The sequence below is a fragment of the Podarcis cretensis genome (assembly GCF_951804945.1).
Source record: "Podarcis cretensis genome assembly, chromosome: 6".
NCBI lineage: Eukaryota > Metazoa > Chordata > Lepidosauria > Squamata > Lacertidae > Podarcis > Podarcis cretensis.
In genome coordinates, this window is record NC_137175.1 from 64,721,523 (window position 1) to 64,748,598 (window position 27,076).

At 41.1% G+C, this 27,076-nt stretch overlaps 1 protein-coding gene across 2 annotated transcripts in view; it reads right to left on the reverse strand.

Moving 5' to 3' along the window:
- Positions 1-27,076, reverse strand: part of GNG12 (G protein subunit gamma 12) — a 36,707-nt gene that overhangs the window by 3,653 nt on the left and 5,978 nt on the right. The window contains exon 2 of one of the 2 annotated variants that reach the window (XM_079982052.1): positions 19,155-19,268. The exons of the other annotated variant lie outside the window; for it this stretch is intronic. The gene's annotated coding sequence lies outside the window, so the exon portion shown is untranslated. The remainder of the gene's footprint in view (positions 1-19,154; positions 19,269-27,076) is intronic. 2 annotated transcript variants of the gene reach the window in all.

Consider the following 27,076-nt stretch of genomic DNA (forward strand, 5'->3'; position numbering starts at 1 on the left):
GCCAAACTCTATGAAGTAATAAAACAAGAGTCTTGCATCTTGTGTAAGCAAACAGAAAAAAACACAGAAAAACAATAACAATACCAAGTCTGGCTCTGACTAGAAAAGACAAAAAATCCCAACTCCTAAAACCAAACTGCAGCACAAAGACATTATCAGTCTGAGATTAGGCTGGTACTTTCACCCTTTTGCAGTTTACAGTAAGGTGTAAATCACTTAAAGCTTTGAAAATATTTTTCCATCACTATATTCACAATAGTGCATTCTGTTACAGCTCCCCCTCCCCCAGTAATACTAACACTTTGTATGTTGTAAACCTACTGAATTACAGAGCTGCCTTCAAAAGCCATAGCCTTATTGAGATGTCCAACTCAGACAAGGGGGAGATTCTTAATGGGCATCCAAGATTAGTAACGGATTGGATGTGGGCTAACAAACTGAAGTTTTGTCCAAGCGGCAGAAGATCAGCTAATCCAGCAATAAGGTTTTGGTCCTCTGAAAACCATGTTGACTTTTAATTAGACAGTAAACGGGTGGCGTTGTGGTCTAAACCACAGAGCCTAGGGCTTGCCGATCAGAAGGTCGGCAGTTTGAATCCCCGTGATGCGGTGAGCTCCCGTTGCTCGGCCCCTGCTCCTGCCAACCTAGCAGTTCAAAAGCACCCCAAAGTGCAAGTAGATAAATAGGTACCGCTCTGGCGGGAAGGTAACGGCGTTTCTGTGTGCTGCTCTGGTTCGCCAGAAGCGGCTTAGTCATGCTGGCCACATGACCCGGAAGCTGTACGCCGGCTCCCTCGGCCAATAAAGCGAGATGAGTGCCGCAACCCCAGAGTCGTCCGCGACTAGACCTAACGGTCAGGGGTCCCATTACCTTTACTATCACCCAGCCCCTTTTTATGTCTTGCTTGTTTTTAGTTGTTGTTTTGTTACTTATTAGATGCATTTACCCCTTTTGATCATTATGAGACACTGGCACTCTAACAGCCACCTACACTGGCACAGCTAGTTTTTCTTCTGAAAACATGCCAATTCTGTGCATGTGACACCTATAGAAAAAGAGCAGGGGCTCCATAACAAAACATGTACACAAGTACACAGCCAGTATAATCCATGAGAAATAGTGTCCAGAAGGGAGGGAGGACTGTAATCCAAAGTCCTGCAGTAAGAACATGTATTAACGGGATCAGCTGCAGTGTAGGTGGCTATTAGAGTATCAGATCTCAGCAACGGCTTGTGCCAGACTGCACGAATGTGTCATCGTCCAAGCTTCCTGGCAGCAAATTCAGTTCCTACCCCTTCCTAGCAAAGTAATCTCTCTGTGGGTTGGAGGTGAGAGGGAATGCAGCATAGGACATGCTGTTATTTATAAGGGAAAGGAGGGCCACTTTCAATTTTTTTTTTGTTTTTTTTTTTTGTTAGGAAATCTCATCTGATGAACTTGGTTCACTTTAGAAAGCCAGAGAAGAGAGCTCACTACTACAAACAAACACCCCAACCTTAATGGTGACATGCACGAGGGTCACTAATTGTGCAGTGCAATAGCTTTTGCGTAGCTTGCATGCCAGACCAATGCCACAAGTTGTGATGGCAGCTTGCCACACCCGAAGTTCCAGCTCCGACTGAGTCACTGGCTGCCTCCATAATCCTGAACAGCAAAGGATAGGCATGTTAGGTTAAAGGTCTTCTGATAAAAACTCATTTCATAAAAAATGTGAGGAACTAGAACAAAAAGCCTTGTGGCACCATAAAGCCTATCACATTTATTTTGTTTGCTTTCTATGATTAGTTTTTTTATGGTGCCAGAAGACTCATTCGTTCTTTTTGCTAGAGCAGCCTAACATGACTACCCCTCTCGAAACATGGAACCAGGACTGTATGCATACCAGATATTTAAAGCCCCTCTCCCCTGGGAACTGTAGTTTACCTCTCAAATAGCTATGGTTCCCAGCACTCTTAGCAAACTACACTTCCCAAGATTCTGTGGGGAGTCTTCCAGAGCATTCCAATCCATTTTTTCTTTCTGCCCAGTTTGCCTCTCTCCAAACAGACTTTCACCATTTCAAGCTATTCCTCATTTGGCTTGGGATGGGGGTTGGATTTTTTTTAAAAAAGTATTTGCTTGTAATTCCACAAAACATGGAGTTCTCTCAAATTTACCAATATATGCTGCTGCCATTTTGGCTACATAAAGCTCAGCATTTGGAGAATGAGATCATTGTTAGATTTGGGATCTAAGGGGTACTCTTGCCGCTGAAACTTACTATAAAACTGGAGGCATAGAAAATGGCTATACAATACATTTATTGCAAAAGTGTAGTCCTGTTCCGCAGAGAAGACCCAGAGCTGATTGGGATCCCATACAGAGCTAATGCTATTGCAGTGGTGCGAGTGATGGAGTGGAGGAAGGGGTGGTGTCAAACTATGCCAAGTACTGCAGCTCTACCATTTGACCTAATGAACTGCTTTTACCACTGGAATTTGGACAATTAATCAGAAATTGCTCATTTCCAGATATATGGATGATAATGCTGCTCAGAGCAACCGTTTTGTTTTGTTTTTCCAAAAACAAAAACTTTAGTCACTGAAGAATGCATAGTACCATGTACATTTTGTGTGTGTGGAAAGGATAAAACGTTAAAATCTTACTGACTCGCTTTAGAGGTTCTGCTAGCTATGCATGTAAAACGCTTGAGTACCACCGAATCAGGAGTGCATGCAGTTCACAGACAAAAAAACCAACCCCTGTAACAAGATCACATTTCCTGTTGTGAAACTAAGTAAATAAAAGTCTGAATGCCGGCTGCCCCAGTGTGCGTAATTAGGACAGTCTTCAAAAGACTCCTTACCAGAATTTCGACTGCCCACTGCCAAAGTTCTCTTGCCACTGTCCCAAGGGCAGCACCTGAACCAGTAAGTTTATAATTCTACCAGTAACACAGTCAGTATAACTATACTACTCTCCGGCCAGTTGAGTCAGGGGGATGAACATTACCAGACAGTGACCTGTCACTATTAAAAACAACAACAACAACAACTTAGAAGGAGACATTGCTTTCACAGGGCAGAAAATCTGGCTGTGTGCCCATTCACGACTTCTCCAGTACTCTAAAACCACAGGGCATAAAGCAGCCCAAGCTCATCACTTTAACATTCCAACGAATTCAGTGGAAGAAACTGAAATGCATGCTATACTCTTTAGTTGGAATCTTAATTAAACAGATGTCTCCAATGCCCTGCTTCTAAGGAATTTTACAAAATTTAAGAGTGCAATCCCGGGCACATTCATGTAGGAACAAGTTCCACTGGACTTAAACAGGATGAATAAGAATCTATATAGGATTGCACTGTAAAGCTAGTAAGGCTTAAAAGGGCACTGCTTCACTGTATTGTATCTAGCTTTTCAAATACGTACATATTAAACAATTTAAGATAGAATAGTCTAACACCCATACAAACCCCTACCTCTTTACACCTCTTCAATTTACGAAATATTAAACTCTAGTCAATGTGGCCAGAATGTTAAAAAGCACACCAAACTAAACATTATAAACATCCAAAGCCAGATACTTCCATTATAGTTTAATTATAGTTTTTTGTAACAAACACTTTACGGGATTATCACTATTACAAAATATATCTCCTAAGAATTTTTAAACACTAGCTGCCAACAATCTGGTCCACAACCTAAACAAAACAAAACAGTTCTGACTTATTTGTGAATATTTTTTCAAGCCAGTTTTTGAAGATCCAATTCAGTTTCTGAAGCCATTTTATTTTCCGTTAAGTCATTTTATTTTTATGTGCACAAAAATATCCTTAACAACGCACCCCCATTTGTTCTGTCGCTGCTTCAATAAAATCTACACGGCTGGTGAAGACTCTTGACACTGATTGGCTGAGGAGGTGGGGTGGCACAAATTGCTTAGAAAACTAAGTAAGTTTAAAATCCACTTCTGTGCAACGGACAGTTGTCTTTTAAGTTGGAATCTTGCTTTAACACAAACAGGCTGAGGACAGGAAAGAAGTTCCAGAATGCAGGGAAGCTAAAAGACAGAGAAGCCAAGGAAGTTGAAGGAAGTTTGGTACACTGTAGGCAAGTGACTGGCCAAGAGGGGGAACTTGAACCGCTAGGTATAGAATGAGGTTTAATATAAACAGCTGAGGAAACAGGAGGCAAAAGGTGGCTAATAAGAAATCTTTCAACACTTCTCACCTGGAACGATCCACTGGGGGTGGGAAGAGAAGCTAAGAAGCAGGTGGCAGCTTGAAAAGCAGAAATATGAAGAATAATGACACCAGTTAGCTTTGTGGTTAGAGCTTGGTGCTGCTAACGCCAAGGTCGTGGGTTCATCCCCATATAGGCCACGGGTGGGGACACGGGTGGCGCTGTGGTCTAAACCACTGAGCCTGTTGGGCTTGCTGATCAGAAGGTCAGCGGTTTGAATCCCCATTACGGGGTGAGCTCCTGCTACTCTGTCCCAGATCCTGCCACCTTAGCAGTTCAAAAGCACGCCAGTGCAAGTAGATAAATAGGTACTGCTGCGCTGGGAAGGTAAACTGTGTTTTGGTGCGCTCTGGTTTCGGCTAAAAAGGCTACACCGTCACGCCAGAAGCAGTTTAGTCATGCTGGCTACATGCCCCAGAAAGCTGTCTGCGGACAAATGCCGGTTCCTTCGGCCTGAAAGCGGGATGAGTACCACAATCCCAGAGTCGCCTTTGACTGGACTTAACCGTCCAGGGGTCCTTTACCTTTTTACCCTACCTAGGCAACCTGAATACAGTGGTACCTCAGGTTAAGAACTTAATTCGTTCTGGAGGTCCGTTCTTAACCTGAAACTGTTCTTAACCTGAAGCACCACTTTAGCTAATGGGACCTCCTGCTGCCGCCGGAGCACGATTTATGTTCTCATCCTGAAGCAAAGTTCTTAACCCGGGGTACTATTTCTGGGTTAACGGAGTCTGTAACCTGAAGCGTATGTAACCTGAAGCGTATGTAACCCAAGGTACCACTGTATTCCTGCATTGCAGGGGACTGGATTAGATGATCCTTGGGGTCTCTTCCAACTGTATAATTCTATGGTGTGGGAAATGGGAGCTGAAGGGTGGGGCGGGAGAAGAGTCAAGGAGAAAGTAAGACTAGCTGTAACCCTACTGGCAGGAAGGAAGGAAGCAGGCTTGGCTATGTGGGCCATAGGGCACAAGTTGCTAGGTATAGAGTTTATATTCTAATCACAGAATTCTGTACCTGTGGCTTCTATTGCCATTGCAAGAGGTATGACTCATGAACCCCAAGAAAACAAAAGGAGCAAGTGGAGGATTAATCCAACCAACTCTTCAGCTACAGCCTTCTTCTACTACTATTTATAAATTATTTACTTCCTAGGAGATTTTATAGATACTCAAAGTACATATGACTTCACCTTTCAAAGGAAGGGGAAAGAAGCATGAGAGCAAAAGATATGACTCAATTACTGTGGAAATTAGATCAGTTTTCGGCAGGAAGAAATGCAAGTGTACTTTCAGATAAATATTTGGCTTTGAGCCAATTGCAATGTAATTACATTAGTCAGAACTCAAGAACAGGAATTCAATCTAACAACCCATACTATCTGCTACCTACCCACCAATTGAAATTATGAAATACAGTAATAAATTCCAGTCAGTCAACTTGCCCAGAAAGCTATAACTGCCAAATAATGTATTTTAAACATCCAGTAGCAGATATTTTAGTTATAGTTTAACACAGTGCTTTTCCTCCCTAAAAAACCCAACGTTTAGGGGTACTCTCATTTTGACTCAAGAAAATCATTATTTTATAGTTGAAATCGGGGAAAATAAATACAGTAGATGGACAAAAGTACAGAGATTAACAAAATGTTTAGGGGTATGCGTACCCCAGCATACCCCCAGAAAAAAAGCACTGGTTTAATGATATGTTTTTGTACCCAACATTAGTTAACTTCACTGTGCCCACTGGAAGTGTTTTGCTAATTTCACTATACAGTCCAACTGGAGGGAAACTGACCAGACAAGCTTTGTGGAAATGACAAACTAGAGGCTGATATTATGATTTTATAGCATAAAAGCTGAATAGTCATATGCATAGTCATAAACTAAACTATGCATAGTCATAAACTATTGCTCATTATAACTGTTCCTCCTCTTCTCTTAAAAATAATAATCAAAGAGCAAAAAAACAAGAGCTGGAAGCCTGGATTGTGAAATTCTAAACACTAAAACACCACCAAATTACTTGCTCTTCCCAGAAATTCAAAGCAATTCCAGATCATTTCAAACTCACTCACACATTAAAGCTTTTTCTTTTTCTTTTTCTTTTCATACACTGTGGTACCTCGGGATGCGAACGGGATCCGTTCCGGAGCCCCATTTGCATCCCAAACGGAACGTAAGACGCGAAGGTGTGTCTGTGGGTTGCTGCTTCCGCGCATGCGGTCATTTTGAGCGTCTGCGCATGCACAAGCGGCGAAACCCAGAAGTAACGCGCTCCGTTACTTCCGGGTTGCCACGGAGCACAACTTGAACGTGCTCAACCCGAAGCGCATTCAACTCGAGGTATGACTGTACTCTATCAGCTAAGAAACCTTTAGAAAAAGGTTTTCTATACATGAAGAATTCAAGTTTCCATTCCATATTTTTCTTTATTTACCTGTCAGAACAGTTAATAAACATTACATACTAAACTGCACTGTGTTCAGCAAGACACATATGCAGGGATGTGTATTTGGTGTATTTTTCTCTTAAAAAGAATCATAAGCACTAATTTTAGAATACTGTTCTGCTTTTGTTTACAAACTATGTGAAATTTGCCCAAAGCCACAGTGCAAATGTTTAAAACACTCACAGTAGGTATAAATTTCAAAATTTAAAAGGTAAGCTCCAAATGAGGTGATTAAAGGTCAGCCTAGCTTATTTTACTGACTCTCTTAGACCATGAATGTACAAGCTACCTGCTGAGTGAAATGCAATTAACTCACAATGACAAAGCATGCAGGAGAATTGTGCCTGTGTCGCTTTATGGGCAGCTTTGCTGTTCACTACAATTACAAACGTTTAGCTCATACAACTTTTCTAAAATCAAGTAACTAGAAACTGGGTTCTAACAAAAGATAAATATAGAAGACTACAGTTAGTTACCTTTAATTGCAAGCTTTCACTCTGGTCTGATTTGAAGCCAACTTGCAGTGATAACTTGGTAACAATGGAAAAACGAGATCCAGTATCTCTGCTGTAAGTGGCTCAATGGCACAAGGCATGAGAATGGGGTTCTGCTACCAGTTCAGATTTGGTGCTGGATTGTCTTTCCCAGCCATAATTATTTCAGAGAGCAGGATGGTGCTACAGGAAGGTAAATCAGCTGTGACGCTCACTATCCAATGCATCCTCACTAACTTTTCCATTGAGAATTAACAGTGTCTCAAAATGCGAATAGCAACAATATTCTATAACTCTGAGAAACAATCCTGTGGCAGATTTCACAAAAACAGAAAACTCCAACAGCACACTATGTTCAAAAACGTATCTGTCTTCTCTGGGTTTTTTCAAAGGTGAGCTGCTCTCTGCACACTCAGAGTGAACCTTGGTCCAGATTCCTGATCTAGCCTGAGTTGAATATTTTTAGGTTCAGTATATGCCAACTTCGTTGAACTCAGCAGATCTGAAAGTGCTTAACTCTGGCTGGATTATGACCCCTGTGTTTAAACTTTATGGAAAGATTATCAGCCAAGCCCCAACGAAAAATAAATAAAATCAAAACCTCTGGATGACATTGCTTTATGATTGCAGCATAAGCCTTTCCATATAAGGCAATTCACACGCTCCATTTCTGGTCTTGCATTACTCAGCATGATTTGGTCATTCTAGGCTTACTCACTGAGGCAATACTGAAGTGACGAAACCACAGACTGACAGAGCAGAAGTGATTCTTTCTCCAAAAAATAGGATCATGTACTCTTCAAAATGTTACTGTTCATGCTATTAATACTTACTCCTCCTTCTTACAGACCAATATTTCAGACTGCAAGAAGAGAACAAAGCAATTTAGTGTTCAGCATTTAAACACCATCTTTCAGTGTCTATTCCTCTCACCACCACTGTAAAAACTTAAAGCTCTCACTCATTTAAAGATCACTTGATTCTGTCTGAAAGCAAAAAGCTTAGAAGAAGCCAACGATCTGTGGATTCAGTGTCAGACTTGTATGAACTTGGTGCTGATTCTTTCAAAGCAGGGGTCTTAACACAACCCTCAGCCAGGAAGGAGGTGGCCCCACCAGTCAAAAGATGTCACAGCGCCCAGTGAGTATCCCTGAATTAACCCTTGACCAAGTTTCTGGCAAGCAGACAGGAACCACCCAGTTAAAGAAGAGATTTAGTGACTCATTTTATTCCACAGGAAACCTCTGAAGTCAAGAATAAGTCCATGAACTCCCACTTTCCCCTTCTGTCTTATAATTCACAAGCCATCCTTCCTCCCCATCTGTGCACTAAATGAAACACCTAAAGAAAGGGAAGTTCAGAAAAGAGAGTATCCAGCTGCAAAGGAAGACAGGGTTCCCGAACTCATGCAGATGAGGAATCTTGGCAGGTGCAGTTAAACAAAAAACTGCAGTACTGTTCCACATAAAGCTACGTTTATTTATGAATTGCTTCCCATGAAGCATCACAAAGTGACTGAATGACACACACACATTGTTTACATATATAATCTAATGCAGGTAACAACTGGGATGACAACCTCCATTTTAAAAGCATGTTGAAAGGTCTTCAGTAGGTGCCAAAAAGACTGTAAAAAGATGGCAGGGGCCACCACATTAAGTCAAGAGGGGCAATGGTTGAGGGAGCACATGGTTAGGCACATAGATGAAAACACTTTGTCTATGCCATCAGGCTGCAGCAAATGAAACCAATCTCACAGTGTCACTTGCAAACCTTGTGGTAGGCACCTCTCTGGAGGCTGCAGTAAATTCTCTTGTACTAAAAGCATGCAGGTGCTTCTCTGGTCATCTCAACAGGAAAATGGCTGCAACTAGCTGTAAGCCCTACCTGATTCACAATCCCTTTGTGAATGTTGTCCAGTCATTTGGAATCACAAGAAATGATCCTTTTTGAAGAACATGCGCAAAAACAAAAAAGCTACAGGAAGGACTCCTAAGTGGAGATTGTGAGGAGATACATTACAGTTGTACCTTGGAAGCCGAATGGAATCCATTCCGGAAGTCCGTTTGACTTCCAAAACGTTCAGAAACCAAGGCGCGGCGTCCGATTGGCTGCAGGAAGCTGCACTGGACGTTCAGGTTCCAAAAGAACGTTTGCAAACTGGAACTAACTTCTGGGTTTGCGGCATTCGGCAGCCAAAACGTTCCGAGTGCCAAGGCGTTCGGCTTCCAAGGTAGGACTGTACTTGTGTGCATATGTTACATGTGTGTATACACACCCACACTTGCTACACTGAATTCAGAAGAATTAAATGCTGTTCAACACTTTATGTAACAAACACTTTTTTTTTGGGGGGGGGTGAGGGCTCAAACAAAATTCCATGTTTCTCGGAGATATAGTCAACTGATGCTCCCTGGTGTGCATCCTTTACCTTTTAGGGATGTTCATCTAGCCTTCATGTGTTTACTGGAGGAAACACTGAGAGAACACCATTGTAGCTGCGACAAGTCATGACTGTTGCATGAAGTGTGAAGCAGCCCTTATAAACTGGCAGATGCGTCTTGTTTACAGGGCTTGTAATCTGCAAGCTACCTCTCAATTTCAAACAAAAATCTCTCTTCCACTTTTAAGTATTATTCAATAAAAGGGCCAAATTCATTCTGTTATGAAACAATTAAAGGTTTGAATAGAACCTTTGGAGGTTATGAATATCTTTCTTTAATGCCTGCATTCATTTGCTGTAAACTTCCGTGAACCTTTCCTGCTTCATTAATACTCCCTGCACTACTTCCAAGTTTCTCTTTCCTGGCTCCAAGTCGACCTTTGAGCAAAAGTTAATAGCCCAATAGCCAGGCTCAGCTCACATTCTTTTACAAATGAATTTGGACTACTGAACAGCTGTCACTGAGAGTGGAATGCAGAGGACTGAAGGAAACCATAAAGTATGGCTAACTATCTTTACTGGTAGATTAAAATATAACTTCTTCTACTTTAACATCAAATTCCAGACATATATTGGCTCAGTTCTGATGTTCTTCATTGGCCAGCTGCCAAACCATTTATTTTTGAAGTGTGTACCCCACTTTTCCTAAGAAAAAAATTCAAAGCAGCTTACAAAATAAATCATAAAAAGCAATTACATTAAAGAAAACAAATTTAAAACTGCCAATCTAGCAATAAGAAGTCACAAAAAGGTGGATGTGGTAAAAAGTGGAAGACCTCTCAACTGTGACATGTGAACCGGCATTTCAAATCCCATCCGATGTGGGCTGCACCCTTCTTTTCAGACCAACAGTTCCCCCAAACCAAGGTGTGGCAAAAAGGAGTCCTCGGCAGACTATCAAACTCCCATCTCTCCTCATAAACCCAAATCCCCTCCTTTGAGGAGAACTAGTGTAGAGCTTTGCCCCAAGGAAATGTAGCTCTTTATGGGGCTTGGAGGCCTGAAGCACAGAAGTTCCAGCACTCTCATGGCACCAATACCTTTGGCTACTGGGGTGGAGGAAGCGTGGCATTGTTGAAAAACTGTTTAATTTATGTATGTCACATACATACTGAATTCAAGATGACAACAACTGCGAATTGGGTTTGTTTTTTGTTTCTTTAGTATGCCAAAGACAACTAACAAATGTGCAACAGAAACAATGGACCCGGAGAAGATATTCAACATATTCCCACTGATAGTGAAATCCTAGTCTGGTAACTACTTATAAAGAATACACCTAAGTATAAGGTTACAATGCTCAGCGATATTCTCATAATGCTAAATGATTTTTCAAAAACAAAGTTCTTGTATATTAAAGACAGAGTGAACAGGGTACCAGCCAATGTGAGTTATACTGAAGAGTAAACTTGTCCATTTATTTAAATGGCCTCTGAGTGTGACTAACACAGTGGCTGTCACCGTACTGTCTAATAGTAGTTGTTTGCTATTTTCTCAACTAAATGCTGGCATTTCAAACCATCTGCGTATCCACTTATTGTACCTAAATTCATGCACCCCAAGGATACACACAATATTTAAAAAAGAACTTAATAGCTCTACTTTAACAAAACCTTTCACTAATAAGCTTATTATGCTAGTTACTGTATATTCTCCATGTTTAATTGCCAGCTACAGAGTCTTACTAATGACTAATTTGTTTATCCTTAGAAAGTTGCGGTCTATTGTTTGCAAGGACTATATACTTCATTGCTCATAGAAGACTGAGCTCGTGATCTATGACTAACCAGAGCTCAAGCCTAATTAAAATGTAACTGGACCCTACAATTAAGAATACCAATATTGTGCCCATGCCCATTTTGTCCTAGACAATCCCAAAACTAATTTGTGTTCCCAAAGGGCAACTGCCACCATAACAGTTTAGCTTCCCATTCCATGGATCCCTGAATCCATTACACAATCCATTATCATAGATCTCTGAAGCATTTGTACATTTCTTGAAACAATATCCAGTGAAGCTCTGAGCTTCAAAAGGCTATCTGGACCAAACTCTGATATTCTGGCAGTATTTGATGTTAGACCTACTCAGAGTAGACCCACTGAAGTTAATAATCACAACTAACTTACGTTCATTTATTTCAGTGACTCTACTCTGAGTGGGACTTAGCAGAGTTGCTGGACCCGAAGAGGAAAATGGCAGCCTGAAGTCTATAAAAATCATGTTTCAAGAGGGGAAAAATTCTGCTAGATGTATTATCCCTGTCTTCCCTTATTTGACTCCCGCCTGTGTTTTTTTTTTAATGAAAAGCTTACTGAATATGAAATACTAACCATCTTGCCATGCCCATGATCTCTCTCTCTCTCTCTCTGCACCTCACCCCCTTTTCATTGAAATCAACTTTTAACTACAGTGGTATGTCGGTTTTCGAATGTCTCACAAGTCGAACGTTTTCGAATGCCAAAAACTCGGAAGTAACTGCTTCGGTTTTCGAACGCTTTTCAGAAGTTGAACGTGCCACGCAGCTTCCGTATTGAGTTTTCCGGAAGTAAATGCTTCGGTTTTCGAACGTTTCAGAAGTTGAAAGGTCTTCCGGAATGGATTATGTTTGAAAACCGAGGTACCACTGTATTTCCCTTTAACCAGAAGGACAAGACATACCATATTTTTTGCTCTATAGGACGCACCTTTTCCCCTCCAAAAATGAAGGGGAAATGTGTGTGCGTCCTATGGAGCGAATGCAGGCTTTCGCTGAAGCCTGGAGAGCGAGAGGGGTCGATGCGCACCGACCCCTCTCGCTCTCCAGGCCTCAGGCAGCTATCTGCAAGCCTTCGGAGTGCGGCGGGAGTTCCCACCGGGCTCCGAAGGCTTGCGGATAGCAGCCTGCAGCCCAGGGAGCGCAGCGCCAACTCCCACTGCGCTCCCCGGGCTTCAGGCAGCTATCCGCAAGCCTTCGGCTTCTTTGCTCTTTGGGGCGGGGGGGGGGGAATAATTCCCCCCCCCTTATTTCCCCCCCCCAAAAAACTAGGTGCACCCTATGGTCCGGTGCGCCCTATGGAGAGAAAAATACGGTACTCCAATAACTGATCATGAACTAGTCTAGGTCTCCAATTCACAGTGAAGCAACCTTTTCCAGATACTGTATAAAGTAAGAATGGGAAAAGATCATTTCCCCTGTACAATTAAAGACAGCTTATTCACAAACTGGCATGCAGGGTAAGTTTAAAGTGCGTTTTTTAAAAGGGGGGGGGAGGGAAAGGCAAGCCACACAAGCTTTCTAGTCTAAACTAAACTCTTGTTCTCTCATTTCCCCCCCATAAATGTTCTGCAGGCAAACTAATTCCTTCAGTGGCATTTTGTGGCCTTTCAGTTATGAATGCAGACACCTGTGCAGTGCTATTACTAAGCTCCTGGATCGGGTAAACAGTTCTGCTGACAATAACAGAAAGGAATGGAATCTAGTTCAGTCTGCTTTAGCAGTTGTTGTTGTTATTACCATATAAGATTGGCAGTTTTCATTCTTAAGGTGTTCCAAGACATTAAGGTAAAGGTAAAAGGTAAGGAGATTCTGAGTTTAGTTACTTTCCAAAAACTCTATTTAAGGAGCGGGTTTGATGTGCACATTTGCCTTCTCTTAGAAATAGTAAAAATTCTACTCCTTTCTAAGTATTTGTGAAAGCCGTTCTGGTAATGTCCTCTTTTGAAGGTCCTTCTGACAATCTTTACATGAAACTTTTTTTTACATGTTACAAGTTTCGTTCATTGCTATTTGCATAGTGCTTTCGCAACCATTTCCTGTTCATACTCCCTAGTCTTGTCATCCACAAACCATGATTTAGTGTTAGGTGGAAAGTTCAGGTTTCAAAATTTTTATTTTACACAATGTTGGTTAATAGAAGAAAATGTGTCACGCGTCACGGGATGTCATCTCCTCATCAAAAATACGTTTTTCAAAATCCCAGGATTTTAAAAGTTTGCTGCTTGTCTCACTGGTTGCAATGAACAAATGCCCTTTAGTGACGAAACTATAATACTGCACCAGACCATGGCAGATTGTATATGTAGTTTTCTCTGGTCTGGCTCCCTTCTAAGTGTTGCTATTACTACAGAGGGAAGCTGAGGGGCTTTATCAGATAATAGGAGACTGGCTGCTCCTTCTATTATTAGTTGCAAAGCTACATTAACAGGCAGATTTTATATGAGCTGGTTAAAACTGACTTTTGGAATACCAAAAATGGCATGCAGAGAGACTAGGATTAAGGAGCTCAGGCCACAGGACAAAGACAGGCACTCCAGGAAAATTCTCTGTGGAGTATAATCTTCTCATTCCCTGGACATTTGGCCAGTTGACCAGCAGCCTCTCTCCCTTATGTAAAAACTTCTAGAAAACTGTGTCCAATGAGCAGCTAGGCCAGGGGTAGGCAATGAGCAGCCTAGGCCCAGGGGGCAAATGCAGCCCAATCGACTTCTCAATCCGGCCCGCAGACAGTCCGGGAATCAGCGTGTTTTTACATGAGTAGAATGTGTACTTGTATTTAAAATGCATCTCTGGGTTATTTGTGGAGCATAGGAATTCGTTCACTTCCCCCCCCCAAAAAAAAAATATAGTCCGGCCCCCCACAAGGTCTGAGGGATGGTGGACTGGCCCACGGCTGAAAAAGGTTGCTGACCCCTGAGCTAGACTATACCACCCTGAATCAAAAGGTTCAAGCCCCAACCCTGTTAGGCTCCATATAACATTTTGCCATTTTAAACTTAAATGAGACTCATGTCTCATCAAATAATTATTAGATAAAACTGATGTGGCACAATACTGAAAGGCCAGTGACACAAATTAAACTCCCATGTGTTGATTTCAGAAACGTCTGTAAATTGTGGAACTTGACAAACTTGTTATAAGTCTATCTTGTTTATTCCACTGAAATCCCCTAAGGGAAGTACTAGTCAAAGGAAGAATACTGGGGAAATGCCTGCCCTGAGAAAAAGCTGGTTCTCTGCACTTGAAGGGTAAGAGCATAAGAACATAAGAGCACTGCTGGATCAGACCAAAGGCCCATACTACCCAGCATCCTGTTCTCACAGTGGCCAACTAGATGCCCATAAACCCACAAGCAGAACCTGAGTCTAACCCTCTTCAGTTGTGATTCCCAGCCACTGGTACTCAGAGGCATATACTGTTGGTATAACATACCCATCATGGCAAGGAGCCATTGGCAGCCTTAATCTACATGAATTTTTCCAATTCTCTTTTAGGTTGGATTTTTAAAATTCTCAAATCTTTTACATATAGCCCTACCCCCCCCCCCCCGTGGACAGGTAGTATGAATCAGCATCAAGCATTCTGTAGTTCCCCAATGGACATACAGGCTAGAAAGCAAACCATCTGATGAATTGCACCTGACCTTTCCGTAACAAGGAATGATACTTATTATACATATGAGTCAAAGGTAATTACGCTAATAAGCTTTCGAAAGCTCACCCTTCTTTTTTCTTGGTGGGGATCATTCAATTATTCAAGATGTCAAGAAATACTGTGAAACATTTTGTCTTATTCCCAGAACGACGGGCACAAAGTCCAGAGTTTTTTAGTTTGGTTATTTGTACAAACACTCTTGACTTTAACATGATAAACTATAATGGCCAAGCAGAAAAACTCTGAGTTGTGCATTCTGCAAAAAAAAACACACCCATACACTCCTAGAACAAGGTGTGCTGGTACACTTAAAGGTATAATTTGTGTCTCCTATGTTTTGAAATAAATATTGCACCTAACATCTCTGGAGCTATGTGTAGTTACCGGTATATTCTATACTAGTTCTCAAACCTTTGTGGGTAGATTATAAAAGAGAAAGCTTTGTTTACAGCAGTTGTAGCCAAAGAATATCAGACAAGTTATTTTTAAAACTATCAAATTTCTAGCTGTACACTGAAAAATTCCAAAATCATGAAAGGTGCCCAGATTTAATGAAACAATTGGGATGTAGAAAAAGCAATTTATACAAGAAAGGTTCAAAACTAAAATACTGTCATACCTCGGGTTAAATACTTAATTCGTTCCGGAGGTCCGTTCTTAACCTGAAACTGTTCTTAACCTGAAGCACCACTTTAGCTAATGGGACCTCCTGCTGCTGCCGTGCCTCCATCACACGATTTCTGTTCTTATCCTGAAGCAAAGTTCTTAACCTGAAGCACTATTTCTGGGTTAGCAGAGTCTGTAACTTGAAGCGTATGTAACCTGAAGTGTATGTAACCCAAGGTACCACTGTACATAATATAACAAAAATCTGAGTCAGACTCAAAAAAACCTCTTCTAAAGGCTATCTTATGATTTTCAAACTTTTGGGACTGGCAGCCCCGAGATTATTCTATGCCAGCTCCACAAATCTTTCATGAACTATAATCATCTTCATCAGAATAAAAACAATAAGCACTGATTTCAGACAAATGATCACATTTCAGATGATGAAATGTTAAACAGGATGGATTATCAAGTAATATTTTATATGAATAAACATTTTATCAGAGACACACACACACAAATATATATATATATATATATATATATATATATATATATATATATATATAAATTGCAGGAAAGGTTTTTAATCAGAATATTATAATTCCTGCTCAGGAGTCTTAGTGGCAAAATCTATGTACTCTTCTATTATGACGTATGATTATGCAGCTATCTTCCTCTGCATTTGGACGCTGGTTGCAGAACTGTTTAATGGTGGATTTAGTATCAGCAGAGGACTGACCTCTAGTGGACAAATGGAAGAGCCAACTCAGCAGAGTTGACAATGAATTAGCTACCGGTAATTCCATTTTACATTAAACTAGAACAGATGAGAATAAAACAGAGCTGAAATTGTGTGGTGAAAAAGTCAAACACATTTTAAAATCAGTATTTATCTACTGCACAGCTAATAAATTATTTGATGGATAAACATAACGTAAATTATTGAAGGGAGAGGGGAACCCCCCCCCCGGCTTAATTCAGAAGTCACAGAGCAGATTCCACAGGTATGAAATTTACGGCATGTAATGCCCTAAGAGAGAATTTAATGAAAATTATTTATAGGTGGTACATGACACCAGTCAAGCTTGCAAAAATTTACCATTTGCCCGAAAATAAATGTTGGAAATGTAATGAGATTGAAGGTACATTCTTTCACCTTTGGTGGACATGCCCAAGGATTAAGACATTCTGGGAGATGATTTATAATGAAATGAAAAAGATATTCAAATATACCTTCCTGAAGAAACCAGAGGCCTTTCTCCTGGGCATGGTCGGCCAATTGGTGCCAAAGAAGGACAGAACTTTCTTTATGTATGCAACAACAGCAGCAAGAATACTCATCGCGAAGTACAGTATTGGAAGACACAAGATTTACCCACCCGGGAAGAATGGCAGATGAAGTTGATGGAACTGGCGGAAATGACTGGCAGAATCCGAGAGCAGGGAGAAGAGTCGGTGGAAGAAGAGTGGAAAAAGTTTAAAGATTATTTACAGAAATACTGTAAAATTAATGAATGTTAGAAAAATGATGGAATGAAGTTATATGGCTTTAGCAGAAATGTTATAAGGAATTAGGTACAGACAAATTGTAAATGTATTAAAGGGAAAAAATAAGGTTAGAATATGTTAAGATAAATTACAGGACAAAAAACAGAGGAAGATGGAAAGGAATTGCTGAAACAGCTAATTGAAGTGGAATACAAAAAGGGAGGTGTGAGGAGGTCACTGAAACAAGTGAATGAAAGTTATGATATCGAAATTATTGGATGTGTTTTTAATTGTTTTTGTTTTGTTTGGTTGATTCAATGTTTTAGGGTTTGGGTTGTGTGGTGTTTTTGTTTTGTTTTTGTATTGTATGGTATTGTCTTGTTTAATTCTTTTTCTTTTCTTTTGTAATCTTTAAACGGCTAATAAATATTTTTTTTAAAAAAAAAACAGAAGTCACAGAGCAGATTGCCAGCAGAACAGGGGACAAGCAGAGAAGCTCAAGGAACTGCTCTGTGGTCTTTCACTGACACACAGTGAGAGGGTCCAGCTATGTCTGAAGGACCAATGACAGAAGTTGCAGGGGTGATGTCCCTGGGGCTCAACACCACCTCCTGAGCTTGGCCTGGTGAAGATAGTAACCCCTGATACCCTGGAGCTCTTGCTACCAAGAGTGTAACTTGCTGCAATGCCTGATTCCCAACACACACAGAATGAAAATATTAGAGACTGCCCTTTTAAAAAGCTTTCCACCCCTCAGGAAGGAGATTGACTGTAGGCTACATAGTGAACATAACAGACCGAGTATGTAAGTGCTTGTCTGGAACTAGGAACCCATCAGAACAAGTTGTTTGGTCTCTAAGAATTGTCCAAGGTTCTGGAGGATGTCTGACCACTCAGCTTTGGTGTGATATGCAGCCTCCGCAAAGGTACTCAATACTTATTGCCATCAGTTGAAGACCAGTTGCTAGTTCTACAGTGGTGCCCCGCAAGACGAATGCCTCGCAAGACGAAAAACTCGCTAGACGAAAGAGTTTTCCGTCTTTTGAGGTGCTTCGCAAGACGAATTTCCCTGTGGGCTTGCTTCGCAAGACGAAACGTCTTGCGAGTTCTTGCAAGTTTTTTTCCTTTCCCTCCCCTTTTTCTAAGCCGCTAATAGCCGCTAATCCGCTAATAGCTGCTAAGCCGCTAATAGCGCTAAGCCGCTAATAGCCGTGCTTTGCAAGACGAAAAAACCGCAAGATGAAGAGACTCGCGGAATGAATTAATTTCGTCTTGCGAGGCACCACTGTACTTTCTCCCAACCACCCGATGGGATCAATCTTGTCAGGAGTAGGCACTATCTGAATTAAATATTACTGTCCTCTCTGCAGTTGAAAAGTGAAAACTGAGCAACAAAACATTTTCTTTGTCTTTCGAAACAGGTGAAAAGTTATATAAACTTTAGTGGAGGGGTGAGAGTGTGGGCACATATTCCATATGCATCTACACAGTCCTATTTGTAGTACTGTGCAAAGTAAAGGTAAAGGAACCCCTGACTGTTAGGTCCAGTTGTGGACGACTCTGGGGTTGCGGCGCTCATCTCGCTTTACTGGCCGAGGGAGCCAGCGTACAGCTTCCGGGTCATGTGGCCAGCATGACTAAGCCGCTTCTGGCGAACCAGAGCAGTGCAGGGAAACGCCGTTTACCTTCCCACCGGAGCAGTACGTATTTATCTACTTGCACTTTGACGTGCTTTCAAACTGCTAGGTTGGCAGGAGCAGGGACCGAGCAACAGGAGCTCACCCCGTTACAGGGATTTGAACCGCTGACCTTCTGCTCGGCAAGCTCTAGGCTAGTATGGTATTAGTTAAAGGCAAATTTAGAATTCATCACAGAATTGCACTTAATATTTCTATGGAAGATTTGCTTGTTAAACCTCCAGGTGGCACTATAAACCTCATCTCTGAATTTTAAAAAAATGTTAATTATCTATAAAGATACAAGGAACATCTGGATTCAATAATAAGGTTTCTGCTGTGGTATAATATTTACCTTCTAGTGTGAATGACAGGAACAGTCTGGCTATTAAAGCACCAACTGGGAATCAGGTGATTAGCTTCCAATTCTTGCTCTGCGACAAATCTTGCACTTGGCCTTTGGAAAAATCTGGAAAATAGATATGAAGTGGAATGATGAGAAAAGAAGACAGTAGCATCTGGAAAGGAGAGAGTGTGTTTTTCTACTGCAACAGTATAAAATTACTTTTTAGGATGTACAAATTTACCAGTATTATTAGCACTAAACATGACCTGATGAAAAGACCTGGTGCTTTAAAAAAAGGGGGTTTATGAACTGCCATCCTAACACAAAGTTAAACAAAGCAAAGGATAGGATTCAGCTAACCAGTTCTGTCAACAGAAGCCCTGTGCAAGGACTTCTGCATGCACAATGGGGCTTCCCCCCCCCTCCAAAATTGACTCTGGAAGGATTGGGACATTACCCATCACATTACACGGGGGAAGGGGGCATTGCTGCATCTAGCAAGCTATAATGCTTGCGCAGGCAAAACGAATGGAAGAGTGTGACATTGAATTCCGCCAAATATCAGAAAAGCAGCCTTAGTTAACTCCAAATGAACAGAATGTTTAAGAAATATATAGGCAAAAAGAAAGTGTCTGCAGCAGAATAATGAAGATGTGTTCCATTCATTAGTTTTATACATGATCTCTGTATCCCACACCCGGTTTCAAAATATCCCAAATCCCATGTCTCTTCTCCTGACCCCCAAATTTTTATCTTCCTAGAAATAACTGCAGTCTTAACTCTTTTCTCTTTCTGCTACTAGAAATCCTCACAGCTTCAGCATGTCAGCACACCCAGTGACTAGGCAGCGCTTTTGTACCAGGAGCCAGAGAACAAGAGTTCTGGTTCACACACTACGATAAGCCAAATGATGGTTTAGTGAGAACCTGCAGGCTCCTGGGAAGGAGAATGTGGCTGTTTTGCACCTCTCTGGTTACCATAGTTTGCTGCTCTGCTTTACTGAGATAAGCCAGGAACTGACTTAGCATATTGTCGAAATCCAGGGCTCAAAATTTAACTTTCTCTGAACTAACCATAAGCAGTAACCAAGGTCCACAATTTTGCAAGCCACACTCACCATAGGAAGAAGTCACATGGTCTCTGGCAAGTATGATGAGCCCCAGACTCCCTTCTAATTTTGGACCTGAGTGGATGATCCCAGATTTCTACCCACCCACAAGATTCAGAGGAAACACTGGATTTAGTTTACTTTCAAGAGCACCTGGCAAAGCCAAAGCCCCACTTCCATAGTTTAGAGCAGGTCTCGTTAATTAATGGATACTGTTTTGACCAAGACAGATAAAGTATACAAGAAAAAGTATTCAAAAATCATAAAGGTAGTCATGGGAATGAGAAAGCAGAAACAATGAAGTTTGGAAAATGTGAGATTTTTCTTCCTGATGTTTAATATGTCCCAGGATGTATGTTTAACTTAAGATAAACTGAAAGCCCAGCACATAGGTAAAAGGTAAAGGTACCCCTGCCCGTACGGGCCAGTCGTGTCCGACTCTAGGGTTGTGCGCCCATCTCACTTAAGAGGCCGGGGGCCAGCGCTGTCCGCAGACACTTCCGGGTCACGTGGCCAGCGTGACAAGCTGCATCTGGCGAGCCAGCACAGCACACGGAAACGCCGTTTACCTTCCCACTGGTAAGCGGTCCCTATTTATCTACTTGCACCCAGAGGTGCTTTAGAACTGCTAGGTTGGCGGTGCTGGGACCGAGCAACGGGAGCGCACCCCGCCGCGGGGATTCGAACCACCGACCTGACGATCGGCAAGTCCTAGGCACTGAGGTTTTACCCACAGCGTCCCACATACTGTAGGCTTTTAGCCACATACTGTAGGCTAAAACATGGCACTCAGGATCAAGCTAGACGCCAAACCCATGCAGTTTTCTTGCTGAATGGGAGGCCACTCTTACAAACAGGTGCCGAACACAATTCCCATGTCAAATGCAGCATCCAGGGCTCTGGCAAATAATCAGTGACAAACAATCAGGGTTGACAAAAGCTGTAGTTCAACATCTGGAGGGCACCATGCCCTCTGTCATAAACTGCCTATGAATCTTAACATACAAGCAGTATACACCACCAATGTAAGAATGAAATTCTCAATAATCTTTGAAGTCCAGGTTTTGATTAATCTGATTTCTCAGGTTATCTTCCATCTTGTTTTCTTCTCAATTCTACTTAAATTCCTTTAATGTAAGCTTTGGAATTTTGCATTCAGAATTTATATTTTTAAACAAAAACATGGAGAAGGAAGGCTCATTGCTCAGTGATGGAGTGAGTGCCTCATATGCAAAATCTCCCAGGGCACAGCAGCTAAAATGATCTAAGGCAGCAGAGCTGGGAAAGACTCCCGTCTGCTACTCTGGAGAGTCTTCACCAGTCAGAGATTCAGGCTAGATCAGGGGTAGGCAACCTAAGGCCCAGGGGCCAGATGTGGCCCAATCGCCTTCTCAATCCGGCCCGCAGACAGTACGGGAATCAGCGTGTTTTTACATGAGTAGAATGTGTCCTTTTATTTCAACTGCATCTCTGGGTTATCTGTGGGGCATAGGAATTCGTTCATTTCCCCCCAAAAAATATAGCCCGGCCCACCACATGGTCTGAGGGATGGTGGACTGGCCTACAGCTGAAAAAGGTTGCCGACCCCTGGGCTAGATGGACCAGTGGTCTGACTCAGTAGGAGGCAGTTTCATACATCCCACCCCCCGAAGATTAATAATAATAGTAATAATAATAGTAATAATAGTAATAGTAATAATAATAATAATAATAATAATAATAATAATAATAATATATTATTATTTATACCCTGCCCATCTGGCTGAGTTTCCCCAGCCACTCTGGGCGGCTTCCAATCGAGTGTTAAAAACAATACAGCCTCAGTATCATTTAAATATACATCTAATACCCAAACACTAGATGCATTGGCTGAATCTCCCACTGTCCAGTTATTTAATGAAAGCATATTATATCCTGTCACTCAGTTTCACAATGTGCAGGGTGTCTTACAATTAAAACAATAAGCGATATTTTTAAAAAAACTAAAAACAGCAGACTGGGAGCAAGAAAATACAGCAACATTAAAATAGATCTTAAAAATTGTAATTGTTATAAGTGGTAGATGAGCTAACAGTCCCACAACTCGGATTAAACTGGTAATTTCTCCTTTACTTGGAGCAAATACTGCCAAACCAGAGGAGACTTCTTGATTTACTTCGCCCTACTGCAAGTGCAGCCATTTTTATGAATGGAACTCCTACTGTGGGGAATATTCCCAGAATAGGTTACTAGTCACCAGTACTGGCATAAAACAAATTATTTTGTGGATCAAAGGCTTTTTGGCACTTTAAATTGAACTTAATTCTATCTGACTTTTGAGGATGCTTCGATCATTAATCTCCAAAATCTAGTTGGACAATCTCTTCTCTCTCTCTCTGGCTGAGTAAGACAGTATTAGTGGTGTACACAGTATTAGTGGTGTGTCCATAAATGACAGTGGAGGCCAATTCTGGATCCACACATCCTTCCACAGTGGGGAACGTAGGTTTCTGGGTGGGAGTTGATCACGGTGAGAATTTGCCAAATGTGACTTCCTCTTAGCTCGTTTCTCTCTTTCATCCTGAATTCGTCTTTCTTCAAAATCCACAATGCCTTTTGTAGAGGCTATTCTCCAACTGGAGCACTTGCAGGCCAGTGTTTCCTATTATCGGTGCTTATATTGCATTTTTTTTAGATTTGCCTGGAGAGTATCTTTAAACCTCTTTTATTGTCCTCCAGTATTTCGTTTTCCTTTCTTAAGTTGGGAATAGAGTAGTTGTTCTGAAAGACGATAATCAGGCATCAAAACAACATGACCAGTCCAAGGACGTTGGTGTTGAAGAATCATTACAATACAATTATTGAGACTAGCCAAAGTGTCCACAAGAGTGGCAAGCTTTAGAGTTCTCTAGAACTCTTAATCAAGCAAGACACAACAACAAAACAGGGGGCAAGGGAAATGAGGATAATTTTTTTAAGTACAAAAAATTAGGTTGATGTTGTTAGCCAAGAGGTCAGGTTGGCTTCATGATGGAGACTGCAGGCTGAGTCCCTTCCTGTTACCAGGTTACAGGTATCAGGTTACACACCAAGGATGAACACCATACAAACGATGCTGATTACTGGGATGCTGTTAGGGCAAATTATATTTTAACTACTCATTTTAAGTACATTGTGATATTTCAAACTTAAATGAAACACACTAGTTCCTGATCTACACAGACAACAGAAATAAAGAGAAACATGAGAGTCTTTCATTTACCAAAGTAAGGGATTAATTTTGGGTGGTGCACTTGACAATCATCCAAAGTTCATATTAAAATTATTTTAATATGAAAATTAAAATTAGTACCTAGAACACCATCCAAAGGTAATCCCTGATTTTGCTAAATTAAAAACTGCCAAGTTTCTCTTTACTTCTGCTCTGTGCCTATGCCAGTAACCTCTGCATTCTGCTTAAGACAGTGATGGCTAAATCTTTTACAGGCCTAGGGCCAACAATGTGGGGCCAACTCTTAAGGACCAACATTACTACCTTTGCGTATTATTGCTTATTAAAGTGTTTTAAAGTTCTAGAGCCTTTGGGCCTGGACAGACTGACAGCATCCATTTAAAAATGTCAAAGGGCAAGAAAACATGTATTGTTGTTAACCTCAGATGCTATTATAATGCATTAAAAATATTTCTCATGAAGTCACATTGAAGGAATAGAGGTAGAAGAAAAGTATACAAGCTTTAAAAACCCAAAAGTGTTTGTGTTCCCATGCCATTACTAAAAAGAATATGGTTAAGGTCAAAAGGATATTGCAGCAGAAAAGTGGTATGTAATTAACTTAAATTGGGGAAGAAATGGGATAGGAAAACAGCTCCCTCTCATGAACAATGGTACTCAAGTTATTTTGTAGACTAATGAGGACAAATACATTTATATGATATACTAGAATAGACTAATAAGAGATCAGCTAATGCATCTCACTGCCAATGGTTGATTTATTCCTACAGAAACATGATCAATGTTTCATACAATTTAGATTTTAAAATGCAGAATATATTATTTCCTTAGGAATATGCTGTTAAAAATGTAAGCCTCACATTTACCTTTTGAATAATATCTACTGGATATAGGAATGTGAAGCAATTATTTAATACAGTTCAAGATGCTATCATCAATATTCATGCAAACACTTCTTTTGATTTTCCAGTATTCCCACGAATTTCAAACACAGACCTGGAACTGATTCAAACAAGCATCTCCTAAAAAAAAAACCCCCACAGTGCAGTCCTTCTAAATTAATAACATAAAAAGATCTGCATGTGCAAAGTTAGTATACTGTATTAGGGATATGCGGGTGGCACTGTGGTCTAAACCAGTGTTTCCCAACCTTGGGCCTCCAGCTGTTTTTGAACTACAATTCCCACCATCCCTGACCACTGGTCTTGCTAGCTAGGGATGATGGGAGTTGTAGTTCAAAAACAGCTGGAGGCCCAAGGTTGGGAAACACTGGTCTAAACCACTGAGCCCCCTGGGCTTGCTGACTGGAAGGCTGGCATTTCGAATCTGCAAAACAGGGTGAGCTCCCATTGCTCTGTCACAGGTTCTGCCAACATAGCAGTTCGAAAGCATACCAGTGCAAGTAGATAAATAGGTAAGGTAAAAAGGTAAAAGGTAAAAGAAAAATAGGTACCACTGCGGCGGGAAGGTAAATGGTGTTTCCGTGTGCTCTGGCACTCATCACGGTCCTCCGCGCACCAGTAGCAGTTTAGTCATGCTGGCCACATGACCCAGAAAGCTGACTGTGGGCAAACAACGGCTCCCTTGGCCTGAAAACCAAGATGAGCACCGCACCCCTTAGTTGCCTTTGACCGGACTTAACCGTCCAGGGGTCCTTTACCTTTTACCTTATTAGGGATAATGGGTTTAGACTGATCTGCACCCTGATACATGAACTTTGTTGTATACATTCAAGCCTGTCTTTCCCCAACTTACAACTATTTTTCTGCATATCTGAACTTTAAGTAACTTGACCAAGAACACAAAGGAACCTTAATGACTACGCATGGCTCTGAGCCTGGATATTTCTACATCCAAGTATGTCAGTGGCTCATTTAGTTTATTTGCCTACATACAATGCATCCTATTATTCCTCCAGGTGAGGTGGAATGGGATCAAAGGAAAAGGAAGTTATAGGCACAATATGTATCTGTTTGGATACAAAAACATTCACAGATTACTACCAATTAGGAATGCAAGATTATGCATGGTCTTTTTTGTTGCAACTCTGGTTTAGCAAGGGTGCATCATTAAATGGGAGAACAGTTAAGCACATGAACTGACTCTACCTGTCTTTTGAGCCTTGGAATACAATGTTTAGCCAACATATCAGCCACTTGTTTATTTTCTGACTGCTAACACAAGATCAAAACGATACTTGCTTCTTCCAGACCTACACTGAAAGCATAAACTTTTACCAGTGCCTAAATCGCTAACACAACAAGAACAGGAACGAGGAAAAAAGAGCAACTGAAACTATTTGCTTTTATATGGCTAAAAGTGAAAGTAAGATGTGGCAAACAAATTGTAGTACTCTTAAACTGCCAAAAAGGAATCTGATTAAAGTAGGCACAAATAAAAAAATATTGCGTGTTCTATTTCTGTTGTACAGAACCCCAGCTGAAATTTAAACACTTGGGACAAGACTTCCCGGTACATAATCCTCATGTAAGCATCACATCAAGGCAGCTGTATCGTGTTCAGATCAACATCTACAAGGCTTTTCCAGAGGAGAGAGGCTCTTGCATAGTTTCAAGTCCCAGAGACATAATGAAATTCTACAGGTGAAGCATAATGAGACCTTTAGAAGGTGGGAACATAAAAGCAGAAGAGCATGTTCCTCAGTAATGGTGGCACCCAAAGTTGAAATCCCAAAACAAGCACTGCCTTCTGGGTGCTAGCACAATATATGGCAGTTTTATTAGTCTTAGTTACGGATTTTTCAGCTTGGAGATGCGCCTCTTTATCTCGAAACCTAAGTACAGCATGGCGTGAAGATCTGTGATGTGGCATTTAAGGAGTGCTGGATTTAAGACGAAAACCAGGATTCAAATCCATGTTTAACCACAAAATGCAATGGACAGCCTGATCCAGTTATTGCTTCTCCCCAACTGTACTTCACAGGGTTGTTGGGCAAATATAAACAGCATGATCCCAAGTATGTTACCTTTGGAGGAACTGAAGAATACCCATGTGACAAATAAAATTAAAATTCTTGGGTGGTGGGCTATCTTCAAATGCTTCCCTTCACTATAATACATTTTATTGAGCTGTAATTATTTTTTGCTGTCTGGAAGTCAGACAAAAATACTACTGATGTTCTCAAGCAATGGGGGCAACATAAATGAATAACTGTCTGATTCCACAATTTTCAAGAACACAGGACAAACTTTAGTACACAGAAGCCCCATGTTAAGCTGAAGACAGCTGCTTTTGTGCGGCGTGTATTTCCATGGATGCTCCACCACCACTCCCAGCCTCCCAACATGGAAACAAATTGTAGTAAGCTTAAAGTAGGATGAGCACTGAAAATTGTTCAATAGCCCTGTCCTTCATACTATTAAGTACTATTGTGTCCCATGGCCACAGATACTGAACTGCATACCAGTTTATGTGTAAGCAAGAGTTTGTCTAGAACAGGCAAGCAATAATAGGCTTGGGAAATAAATTGAGTGTATAATTAGTTATCATAATAGAGCAAAACTTAGCATGAGGACTAAGTTTTCAGACGGCAAGTCTAAACACTTTCCCGGAAGTAAGCCTCACTGGGACTTACTTCTGAGTAAACATGCA